This window comes from Saimiri boliviensis, chromosome X (genome assembly GCF_048565385.1).
Source record: "Saimiri boliviensis isolate mSaiBol1 chromosome X, mSaiBol1.pri, whole genome shotgun sequence".
Lineage (NCBI taxonomy): Eukaryota > Metazoa > Chordata > Mammalia > Primates > Cebidae > Saimiri > Saimiri boliviensis.
This window is the reverse complement of record NC_133470.1, coordinates 34,575,761-34,588,776: the sequence shown is the minus strand read 5'-3', so window position 1 is coordinate 34,588,776 and position 13,016 is coordinate 34,575,761. Positions and strand designations below refer to the sequence as shown.

General features: G+C 38.0%; 1 protein-coding gene across 6 annotated transcripts in view; it reads right to left on the bottom strand.

Annotated features, from left to right (window-relative positions):
* SYTL5 (synaptotagmin like 5) overlaps nucleotides 1–13,016 on the bottom strand; it is a 221,133-nt gene that overhangs the window by 107,134 nt on the left and 100,983 nt on the right. The gene's annotated exons all lie outside the window — the stretch shown is intronic.

The following is a 13,016-nucleotide window of genomic DNA, read 5'->3' as shown; positions in this document are numbered from 1 at the left end:
CTGGAGTGCAATGGCGTGATCTCAGTTCACCACAACCTCCGCCTCCTGGGTTCAAGCAGTTCTCCCGCCTCAGCTTCCCAAGTAGCTGGGACTACAGGCGTGCGCCACCATGCCCAGCTAATTTTTGTATTTTTAGTAGAGACGGGGTTTCACCATGTTGACCAGGATGGTCTCGATCTCTTGACCTCATGATCCACCCGCCTCGGCCTCCCAAAGTGCTGGGATTATAGGCGTGAGCCACCGCGCCCAGCCTTAGAGCACATTCTTTCGTGGGTTGTTACCTGGATTCTCTCTCTAAAGCTTCTTAAGAATGATGACTCCTTGGGTAATTCACTTGATTTCTGTGATTGGGCATCATTCCATGATACTGTCCCTTAGCTTCCCCCCAGATCTGTGAACCACAATCTACTCGGTCAAACATTAAAATTGGGTAGCTATGTTCTTAAAGTTTTATGAAGGATAGGGTTTAACATTAATATTACATGAATATAAAAATGACATTTGGATTATTTGGTATAAAAATCACACAGGAAACATTGTCAACATTGCCACAGAGGTAATGAAATTTCTTTGTCAATCATGCTTTTCGACTGTGGCTGCCCTAAGACATTTTGTCATCCACCGAAAATTATTATCTTATTTGTTTTTTTATTATTTTTAATATTATATATATATATATATACATATATATATATGATTGCATTTTAGGTTCTGGGGTACATGTAAAGAACATGCAGGATTGTTGCATAGGTACATACATGGCAATGTGGTTTGCTGCCTCCATCCCCATCACCTTTGTTATCTTATTTTAAACCTCTTTAAAAGGTGGTTTATAATCAGCTAAAGGACTCTAACAACCTGCATTTTTGAATGCAGGTTTCTCATAACATTGGGATATGACATTAGAATAAAGAAAAAAACTTGCCGGGCGCGGTGGCTCAAGCCTGTAATCCCAGCACTTTGGGAGGCCGAGGCAGGTGGATCACGAGGTCGAGAGATCGAGACCATTCTGGTCAACATGGTGAAACCCCGTCTCTACTAAAAATACAAAAAACTAGCTGGGCATGGTGGCACGTGCCTGTAATCTCAGCTACTTAGGAGGCTGAGGCAGGAGAATTGCCTGAGCCCAGGAGGCGGAGGTTGCGGTGAGCCGAGATCGCGCCATTGCACTCCAGCCTGGGCAACAAGAGCGAAACTCTGTCTCAAAAAAAAAAAAAAAAAAAAAAAAAAAAAAAAAAAAAAAAAAAAAAAACCTTTCAGGACTCTAATGGAAAGCTGAAGTGTTCATAAATATCAAGCAGTACAGCATGGATTAATATCAAGCATGCATTGAACTAAGAGAAGATGGAAGTGATCTTTTTGACTTGTTGCTTAAAACGTTGCTCATTCTTTGTTTTGTTTTTCTTTTTTTTTTTTTTTGAGATGGAGTTGTTTTTCAGTATCAAGTAAACTTTTCTTTTGAACTATTTACAGCTTTTAACAGTTGAGTAAAGTAAAATCTTGGGAACAAAATTTGAAGCATATTTATTTGTCTCCACCCGACTTCTCTGGAATTGGAACTTATTTGTGAGTATTTTAACTTATGGCAACATAGTTATTTGCATAAGTGTAATAAGAATCTGTTTTCTTTTGCAACAGGACACAATTGGAATAACCTGTTATTTTACCAAGGCTTTGACTGGAATGGTGTGTTTTCCTTTAAGGAATAAAACTTGCCTTATAGAGCCAATAAAAGCCCCTTGGGAAAACTGGTCTCATACCTTGTCTACACAGTCCCTGGGCAGGGCTTCTGACCTCTGGTAAGTAAAGAATGTCACTTTCTAATAGGTCCAGGAGCTGCAAGTTATCTTGGGACCTCAAGAGAAGAATTGGCTGGGCATGGTGGCTCACGCCTGTAATCCCAGCACTTTGGGAGGCTGAGGTGGGCAGATCACGAGGTCAGGAGTTTGAAACCAGCCTGGCCTACATAGTGAAACCCTATCTCTATGAAAAATACAAAAAATTAGCTGGGCTTAGTGGCAGGCACCTGTAATTCCAGCTATTTGGGGGGCTGAGGCAGGAGAATTGCTTGAACCCGGGAGGCAGAGGTTGCAGCGAGCCAAGATAGTGCCATTGCACTCTAGCCTGGGTGACAAGAGTGAAACTCCATCTCAAAAAAAAAAAAAAAAAAAAAAAAAAAAAAAAAAAAAAAAAAGAGAGAAGAATTTACTCAACTCACAGGTAATTCCAGATATAAACCCATGGCTGGACTCAGCTTTAAAAAGGTCCTATTTGAGATTCCTTATGGAACAGAGTTGCATCAAAGCCAAGTTAAAAAGCCTATGTGAAAAATAATTATTCTTCCTGCATTTTATACAAATAATCAAGCCAAGTATAAGCCTAAAGCTTATTTTGCAAGAAAATCATTTTTACCATGATTTGTCTTTAATATAAATGGAAAACTGGAGAGAGAAAAATTATGTTTCAAGAAGTATGGAATACCTTTTATTAAATTCTAGTCTTATCAGCTGTCTTTTTGAGCTTTTTTTCCTGCAATTTAGACTAATCCTGTTTATTCCTGTGAACCAATTAGTGATATCAGACTGCAGCTCAAAAGAGACAAAAGGGATATGTCATGTAAAAATATGGATCAATATTCTAATTCTGGGCAAATACTGGAATTGGCTAGTGACTCCATAACAGATTGTTTCCAACAGTTGCCCAGTTCATGGAAAGCCTTCCAATTTACTTGAGATAATTTTGCTTATTTTGCTTTACTGTTGTGGAATATATTACTGTTGTACTCTTTGTGTAGTAATTGCAAAATAAGTTTACTGAAAATGTGCTTAAACTGAACACTTACTAATCTTCCAGATATCACCTTTCATCAGAACTTAAGTTATAAATGGACTTTACCATGCTGACATTTGCAGACTGAGCTCCTCTCTACCCCGAATACAAGAGACCCTAATAGTTAGGGAGGATTATCATTACCCCTGTTCTGGGCTGTATTCCCAGACTTATTCTAAGTCACAAGATGAGATAGGAGGTTGGCACAAGATACAGGTCATAAAAACCTTGTTGATAAAACAGGTTGCAGTAAAGAAGCTGGCGAAACCCACCAAAACTAAGATGGTGATGGGAGTGACCTCTGGTCATCCTCACTGCTACACTCCCACCAGCACCATGACAGTTTACAGATGCCAGGGCAACGTTGGGAAGTTAACGTGTATGGTCTAAAAAAGGGAGGCGTGAATAATCCACCCCTTGTTTAGCATATAAATCAAGAAATAAGCATAAATATGGGTAATCAACAGCCCTTGGGGCTGCTCTGCATATGGAGTAGCCATTCTTTTATTCCTTTATTTTCTTAATAAACTTGCTTTCACTTTACTCTATGGACTTACCCTCAATTCTTTCTTGTGTGAGATCCAAGAACCCTCTCTTGGGGTTTGGATCAGAACCCTTTCCAGTAACAGGTGGCTAAGGAGATCAGAAGTAGGCAAAACTCTATCAAGAAAATCAGGATGTTTTCTCCAGAAGGCAGCACTAGACTATTATAAATTTAGTAAGATGGAATGCAGTTAATAATAACACAATCCTTCCAGATAAATACAGGGTGAAGAAAAAGAGACAGTGATCCAAGGCATAGACAAGGAAGATCTAAGGGGCGAGGTGATGACAGTGCTCATCCAGACTCCAATTAGGGAAAGGGAAGGGAAATGAAAATAATTTTTTGTTCCCTTTAGCGCATGTTCCATGCTAGGTGATGGAGCTTCATTCTGGGAAATTTTCATGCCATGAATCACTGAAATCATACAGCTAATTCCCCTTGCTCAATCTCACTTCCTCCCAGACATTTTTTATTATAAGTTGGCTTCCTATAGAGCTCTCCCTTCAGGAGTGAATGTTCTGGTCCTGTCTATGGAGTTCTCCATATTTGGCTTAGTTTGAACCCAAGTTCTGTTTGTTGTGCACTAACCAAATCACATTTCTGACCCTTTGCACTGAAGACCAGCATCTTGGCTGCGATGACTTCACCTGAGGATGTCACCATTTCACGTCTCTTTTCAGCTAGTTCATAGCTCCACCTAGAGAATCCCTTACCCATTACACATTTTAATCAAGTAGAAAAAATGAGTAATTGATTCTTATTCTTTTAATTAAATGTGGCTAGTAAACATAAACACGAGTCAGATTAGGAGGGTGAAATTCATTTTTCTTTTACTCTTCAATTCCTAACTTAAACAGATCTCTCTCTTTAAATATAGATGTAGATTTTTCCCTCTGTGGCCAGTAACCTTGTTGAACTTCGCTAAGCTATTTAAAAATATGACAAAATGCTTTGTATGTCATTCTGTTGCCTTTCAGCATAGATAACTTTGGACAAGTCATTAACTTCTGATTATCAAAAAGATGTGATAATAAAAAATTCTCATAGCTTCACAAATGAACATAAGTTTTAAAAACATCTGTTTTGAGTAACACACAATAAAAAATAATAGGGGCTGATATTTGAATCAAAGGAAAGCATTTATCTGAATATATCTCATCACTGTGTACTTGAAATGTAGCTTTAAAAATAGAATGTTTTTGAGAGTGCTCTTGGGATGAAATTATTGGAAATAATATTTTCTCTTTGCTTGTCACCATGTGACAACACAAATCAGATGATTTTTCAGCACACTTACAAAGATGTTTAGGATGCTTAGAATAAAAGCTAAATCATATATGCAAAATTCCCTTGAGGGTGCCTTTCAAATAGAGGAGCAGTCATCCTGCAGGACAGCTGTGATTGGATTACCACAAGCACAATAGTCCACACGACTGTCAAAAGGTGAGAACTGCCATACTGTGGATAGAGAAAAAAGTAGTAATTTTACAATGAATCCCAAACTGAGTGCTTCAAGGGCAGATGCTATGGAACTGCAGGCATTTATTTGCAACAGAGCAGTTACTTGTGATATGGGCAATTCTGTGTGGTACATCACATGGGAGTCCCATAGTTAAGATTTTTGTTTTTTTAATTTCATAGTGATATTGATTCCCCAAACAACAACAGAAAGGTTAACAGTACTATCAGCTTCAGACCAATCTTTCAAGAGCAATATCCTCAGAATGCCCCAAATAATAACCACTAACACTTATTTAACGAATCCTTATGACTTCCTAATGAAACAAATTGCTATCATTCCTATTTTTTATAGGTGAGAAAACTGAGGCACAGAGATGTTAAGTAACTTGCCCAAGGTCAACTGGTTAGCAAGTAATTCAGAACAGTTTGGTTTCAGGGACCCTGCTTGTAACCACTACATTTGAGGCCACCCAGTGCCTTCATGGAGAAACTGTATCCCATAAGATGTTACTAGATATTCTATGGAATTGTTAACAGTGCTGTCCATTTTCATACTGCTATGAAGAAATACCTGAGACTGGGTAATTTATAAAGAAAAAGAGGTTTAATGGACTCACATTTCCACATGGCTTGGGAGGCCTCACAATCATGGTGGAAGGCAAAAAAGCAGCAAAGGCACGTCTTACATGGTGGCAGGCAAAAGAGCAAGTGCAGGGGAACTGCCCTTTATAAAACCATCAGATCTCATGAGACTTATTCACTATCACAAGAACAGCCTGGGAAAGCCCATCCGCATGATTCAATTACCTCCCACCAGGTCCCTCCAACAACACGTGGGGATTATGGGAGCTACAATTCAAGATGAAACTTGGGTGGGGACACAGCCAAAACATATCGAGTGATGTAGTTCAACAAAAATTTGGATATGTAGAGTTAAATCAAATTAAAATTTTTTTCTATAGAACTTCTCAAGAGTCTATAATACTGTAATGTACACTATGAATTTTCACAAAACTCTCAGTTTGGGAAAAGATACTAGGTTGGTGCAAAAGTAACTGCAGTTTTTGCCATTACTTTTAATGGTAAAAACTGCAGTTAATTTTGCACCAACCTAATATTTAAGATCATTGGTTATTTTCTTGGCATTATGTATTTTGATATTTTTAGAGAAGACTACTTCTATCTTTTAAAATGCTGGCTAGGAGAAACCCTTAATAAAAATTTCAAAAGAGAAAGATTTGGAAAAGAAATTATAAGATACATTTACATGATAGTGTAATTATCAATAGTAGAAATTTTGCAATAGTCTAAAGTTACAGTGATATCAATATTCGATTTTAAAATGAGGCATTTAAAAGTATATTGACAGGGAAAATATCTAATTTATATTGTTAGCTGAAAATAAATAAGAAAATTACGATTTTTAATGCAATTGCATTTAAAACAATGCAATGTATATATGCATGTATATAATAAATGTAAATGCATAATAAAATGTATAAAATAATGCATACTGATCATGAATCAGGTTGCATATGAAGATCAGAGTTGGATTGTTAGGGGTCAGAGAAGGGATGAAAAGAGACTTATTTCCATATTGTTTATTATTTTGGATGTATTCATATAACCATATTTTATTTTTATGTCTTTAAAAAATTTCAAAAACCAATAAGTTGTGGTGACTGATTAGAGTAAGAAGCCAAAGAAAGAGGGCAAAAATAATGTTAAGAATTGAATCCTAGAAGAATACAGGTGACATTGCCAGCAATAGAAAAGTTGGAGAATGTGCTGGCTTTTGTGGGAAATAGTGGTTTTGGTTTTCAAATATGCTGTGAATTAGGTGACACCACTGTGGTTCATCAGCATCATAGTTTTGTGTCTCCATTCTGGCTCTACTATATGCAATTCCAAAATACAAATTTGAGAACTGTTGCTCTTATATTGAATACCCTTTGATGTCTTCCCTTTGCTCTTTAAGAGTTCAAGTTGCTTACTATGGTTTACAAAACCCTTCATGATTTGGTCCTTGCCTACCTCTCTCTCTCACGTATCTATTCTCTAAACACACTCAGAATTTCATTCCTCTAAAAAAGCCATAATCTTCCTCACCTTCAGATCTTCCTATTTGTAAGACTCTGCCTGAAATACTTCCCTCCTTTCTCCATTTCCTAATTCCTAAGTGTCCATAGGGATCTGCTTAAATGGCTGACTCCTAGTCTAGCTTAGCTATCTATGACAAACTGCATAATGGCTCCCAGAGATGTCCATGTCCTTATCTCCAGAACCTGTGAATATGTTATCTTATATGGCGAAACTTTGCAGATGTGATTACATGAAAGATCTTGAGATGAATAACCCAGTGATTACTCCTGGGTTACATGAGTTAGCCAAATGTAATCACAATGGTCCTTACGAGAGGGAGGTAGTAGAATTAAAGGCAGAAAAGGAGGTGTGATGACACAAGCAGAGGCTGAGGTGATGGGCTTTGAAGTTGGAGGAACAGCCACAAGCCAAGGAAAGCAGATGGCCTCTAGAAGCTGGAAAAGACAAGGAAACAGATTTTCCTGCAGGCTCCAGAAGAAAGGCAACTCTGCTAATGTCATGATTTTAGTCTCAACACTCATTTTGTCTTGTTTTAAGACAATACATTTGTGGTGATTTGTTACAGCAACAATTGGAAACTCATAGTATCTATCCAACACATTTTCATACTTCTCTTACAATAGCACTGTATCAGTTGGGATAGGCTAACACAGTGGCAGTGGTATTTAAAGTGTGGGTTGCAGACCAGTGCAGGTCTGTAAACTTACTGGTTTGCAATTATGTAAGTATAGAAATTGAGAATAAGCACTTAGAAATTTTTATAGCAATTTGACAATGTTAAATCTGTTGAATCTAATGACAATTTATACTTGAAGGTTTATATATTTCATGTCTCTTTTGTCTGTTAATTTATTTTAATTGTATTTTACAAAAATATTTGTCTATCCAGGTTGAAAATAAAAATAACAAACAACCTTATCCTTCACCACAGATATTTTGAGCAATACTATGCTAGATTATGTTGTGACACAAATAACTCGTAAATTACCAATAGCTTGTTACAGCACAGGTTTATTTCATATTTCTTGGTCATGCTATAAATCCCTCAAAAAGTCAGTCTGTTTAGGTAGCTACCATTTTGAACACTGTCAGCTGCCACACCAGAGGGAAGAGAAGTTCTGAAAGGCCTCATACAAGGAATTAACTGCCCTGGCCTGGAAGTGAAAAACATTATTTTTACTTAACATCTCCTTAAACAGAAGTGGTGGTCACTTAGCCCTACCCAATTACAAGGGGCCAGGAATGCTGTCCTACCATCTGCCCACAAGAGGAAGGAATCAGAAATATTTGGTGAGCAATGCTAAGGACTATAACAAGCACTCATCATGCTGATTTAAAATGCTGATTTTGGTTTTCATTGCTAATGTCTAAGCTCTGTAGGATATTTCATTTTGTCTTGATCAGCCCTGTGTTCCCAACACCTCACAGCTCTTGGCAACATAGTTGGTATTCGAAAATATTTGCCAAAGGAATAAATTAATGAATTAAATGCCAAATAAAACATTTGACAACGTAAACATAAAATCCCAATTTTGGCTTTGAGAACATAAAGGAAAAAACAGGAAAAAAAGAGTGGTAATTCTAGGTTGTAAAGACAGCAAATGTGAAAAGTCATATGAACACACTATTAGTCCAGCAGAAATAGTGACTAATTCCAGGTCTGGGGTCTGGGTTAATATCGGAAAGCTAAGAGAAAGGGGGATGTCAGAGTGGGAGGAATTTGATATCCAAATAAAGAATATGGACTTTATCCAGTGTTTTTCAAACTGTATCTTCAGGAATGTTTACTTAGGAAACACAGCAAAAGAGGCTGAGTGGCCAAGCCTGTGGCGCCGACCCCTGCTTCAAACAGAGCAGCTCTGTTTTCATCTGTTCTATAAGTTGGATTTCCTGGTAGGATTTTATTTGAAGAAAGAATTCCATGACCTTAAGAAGCCTGAAAACTGCTCTCATGCCATCAAGCTGTTGAATGCTTTAAAGCCAAGGAACAGCACAATCATATTTGAATTTTAGATTTGTTTTTTGAAAGACCAGCACTCAGTGATTGGATGAAAGAGAGGGGAAAGGTCAGGTAGACAAAATGAGGAGGCTTTTGCAAGAGTGCCATGGAGAGAATAGGAACTAAAGCTGTGGCAGTGGGAAGGGAAAGAAGAGTCACTTTTGAGATTTTTTTTTAGAATAATCTCAATAAGATCCAGTGACCTCCTAGATGTGGGTGGTATGGAAGAGAGACGAGAGCGACTCAGGTTTCCACCATGGTGAACTGCAAAGGGTCTTAAATTTTAGTGTGCATAACAATGCCTAAGTGGATTGTTAAAAATAGATTTCTGGGGGGGTCTATCTCCAGAGAGCCTGATTCAGTAACACTGGGGCAAAGTCTAGATGTTGATGCTAATAATGTTCACAGCTATGGAGAGTACAAGACAAAATATGTTGAAAGAGAAAAAAAAATAATTAATTGCAATTTAGATATGTTGAGGTCCAGGTACTTATGATGCAACAACAAAGGTACTTATGATGCAACAACAAAGACCTGTCCAGAAGGGCATTTGGAATAGGAAACTTCCAATAAACTGTTTAGAGTTTATCAGATATCTATACTAGAGGTATTTAATTAGGAATCATTGCTGCGTAGATGGTAGATGGTGGCTAATGCCATGCAAGCGAGATTGCCAGGAAGAGAAGCAAAAGGGGCAAAGATAGAATCGTGAAGAGCAACAATATTTAAAGAATGGACAGAGAACAGTAGGCCAGGTCTCACTGACACAGGCCTCCATAACAACTGTTTCAGCACTGACTGAGTGGTGAAGTTAAATATTAAAAACTGATAGAGCCAGTGCCCTTATTTAAAGGCTGGAAGGTAACAAAAGCCCACCAAGAGTTTTGCCCAGGCCTTTCCTGGGCCTTGAAGTATGGCAAGATAACAGGAATTCCTAACAGGATCCATTTAGGATAAAACAAGCTTTACTGGGGGTCTGAAGAAACTCCCAGACTCCACAAATAAGTTTACTGGGGGTCTGAAGGAACTCCCCAAACCTCCATGACTTAGCAGGAGACAAGATAAGGGTAATCACCCCTGGCACCTGGACCCATTTAGATTAAGTAAATTTACTGAGGCTCCAGAGGAAGGTCTTCAGGACTCAGATCTTAATTATAGATTAAAAGAAATTAATCACTTATGTCTTTAGATGAATGCACACTTACATGTAGACATATAGCGTAGGAGGTATGTATACTCTGTCAAAAATATCTCCAGACCGACTCAAAATTACAAAGTCAAAAAACTTTGTAATTTTGTGTCGGTCTGGAGATATTTTTCAGACCTTCTCCTTGTGCTTGGTTACATAAATAAACTTCCTTATTTCCCAGCTTATCTGAATCCCATTATTGGGCCATGAGAATAAGCAGCCTGATCCTCCGTTTGGTCTGGGAACAAGAGGAATCAATGAGATAATCAAAGAGACTGAAGAGAGATGATTAATAGAATAGAGGGAGCAGTTAAGGAAATAGAGGGAATCAAGTCTATCACACAGAGTCAATGATGTAGGCCATTGCCAAGTTCAGATTTCAACTAACCAATCAAGTAAAGTGTTAACACCTCCAGCTGCAGTAAGTATCACACTAAATCCAGAATCTCTGAAAAATGCACCATATCAATACATTCAGCCTAATCCAGTGTTATATTACATCTTCCTTGGCCAAATATTTTAGGTTTCTAATAATATAAATTAGTACATCCTGGAATTATTTTGGTGTTTAATCTAATTCCATCCAGGTAAGACTTTGTACTTGTTCCCCTGGAGCATGCTGAAAGCTGACCACAGTTGCGGGCCTTGTAGCAATGGGGATTGGTTGGAAGAAGCAGGTGGGTTTTGAGAATGGGCAACCGCTCATATAAAAAAAAAATTGGCTGAAAAATGAACCATTAGTTAGGAGATCTAAAGTTGTTATAGACGAAGAGAAAAGGAAAAAACAGTTCAAGACGTATATCTGAGAGGATGCTCTACAATAGAGAGCACCACCAGGCTTATGGTGCAGGAGACCACCTGAAGCTTGGAGAATTTTGAAGTCATGCATATTCATGCATTAACATAGTGTAGATCATTTTCTCAGGATTCAAAAAGTGAGTTAGTGTTGGAAAATAAGCAGAAATGCCTTTGTACACATGAAATGCATGGTCAGACAGCTCTTGAAAGTTCAGTGCTATCAACGAACACCTTAAACGTAAGTAGCTTGAAGGCGAGTGTAAGAAGATACTTGTAAGTCTGGTGAACCACCATCCAATTCCAATTAACCAAGCTCTTTATATGGATTGCAGATTACTCTTAGAGAATCTTGCTTTCAAGCTCATAGAGACATGAACTAACTGAAAAGGCATGAAGGTCTTTTGTGGGCACCCACCCATGCTATTACCCAAGAGAGTTGCTTGAAGTTTTAGGGAGATGTATTTTTAAACTAAACCTGAAGTTGACCCTCATCTGCCCAGATCTCCCTTCTAGAGGAGGAGTTATATATAAATATAACCAGCTTTCTGCCCCTCATACTTAGGATTCCTATCGGTCTGATTGATAATGTCATGCCTGCCATATGTAGCAAGGAGCTGTGGAGAGTAAGATGAACATTTCTGCTCCTGAAAGGTAACTTTCCCCCATGGTCTATATTAGAGGTTGCCCAACTTTTTCTATTAAGGAACAATTAGTAAATATTTTTAGACTTTTTGGGTCAAGAGCCAAAACCATAGCTATTTTGTGGATAATTATGCATCAATCAAGAAAATAAATGTCCACAAATATTTTACTTATGACATTAAAAATATAACAATAATAATTGAGTACAGTTATTTTGTATCATAGATCTACTAAAGAGAAGAATGGAATTTTAGGACATATAATATTTAACTTAAAGTGAATATTCCCATCATTAAAATTAATAATAGTAGGTCTAGCCCATTCCAGATCTTCTCAATTTGAATCTCAATTTTAAGAAGGTCCCCCAGTGATTTGTACCTTAAAGTTCAAGGCTGTGCTGGTCTAGAGTTCCTCAATACATTTTTGGCTTACATTTTTACCACTTCAGAGAAGATAGTGAAAGCTGTGCATCCTAGAAAAAGTTCACAAATCATTTGAAGTTCATTCAAGACTCCTACAAGGTCTGTGGCTTTGAGGTTAAGACCCCAGGGATTCTGTTGACATGCCTGCCAAGACGAAAGTGTTCTGAAACTTGATTGCAGTGATGGTTAAATGCACTGTGAATAGGCTAAAAAAAACCTCCATTGAGGCCGGGCACGGTGGCTCAAGCCTGTAATCCCAGCACTTTGGGAGGCCGAGGCGGGTGGATCACGAGGTCAAGAGATCGAGACCATCCTGGTCAACATGGTGAAACCCCGTTTCTACTAAAAATACAGAAAAAAAAAAGTAGCTGGGCAAACAGAACATCCCAGCTACTCAGGAGGCTGAGGCAGGAGAATTGCCTGAACCCAGGAGGCGGAGGTTTCGGTGAGCCGAGATCGCGCCATTGCACTCCAGCCTGGGTAACAAGAGTGAAACTCCGTCTCAAAAAAAAAAAACAAAACAAAAAACAAAAAACAAAAACCTTCCATTGAATTGTACATTTTACATGGGTGAATTGTATCATATGTACATTATATCTCATAAAAGCTGCTTTTCAAAAAAAATAGAATTTCTGAGTTTGTGTTGATTGGATTTTTTTTAACTTCCTGTGGGGTTCCAATGGATACCTCAAGTGGAGAATCGCAGAGTCAGGTTTTGGAGTCAGGAAGCTCTGAGTTCAAATCCCAGCTTTGCCACTTACTGTGTTACAGAACTAAGTTACTTAACCTCTCTGAACCTCAGTTTCTTCTTGTGCAGAGTGAAGACAATAATAGTACTAACTTCATGGGGTTTTGAGGAGGATCAAAAGGAACTTCTAATGCAAAATTCCTGGAAGATTCTTTGCCACATGCACTTTTTTTGTGTGAAATGATGGGATTCCTCAGATATCAAATGCAAAGCCAAAAAATAATTATATGCTTCACATTATTCAAGTGATAATTATTCACACATGTCCTGTTATCCATGTT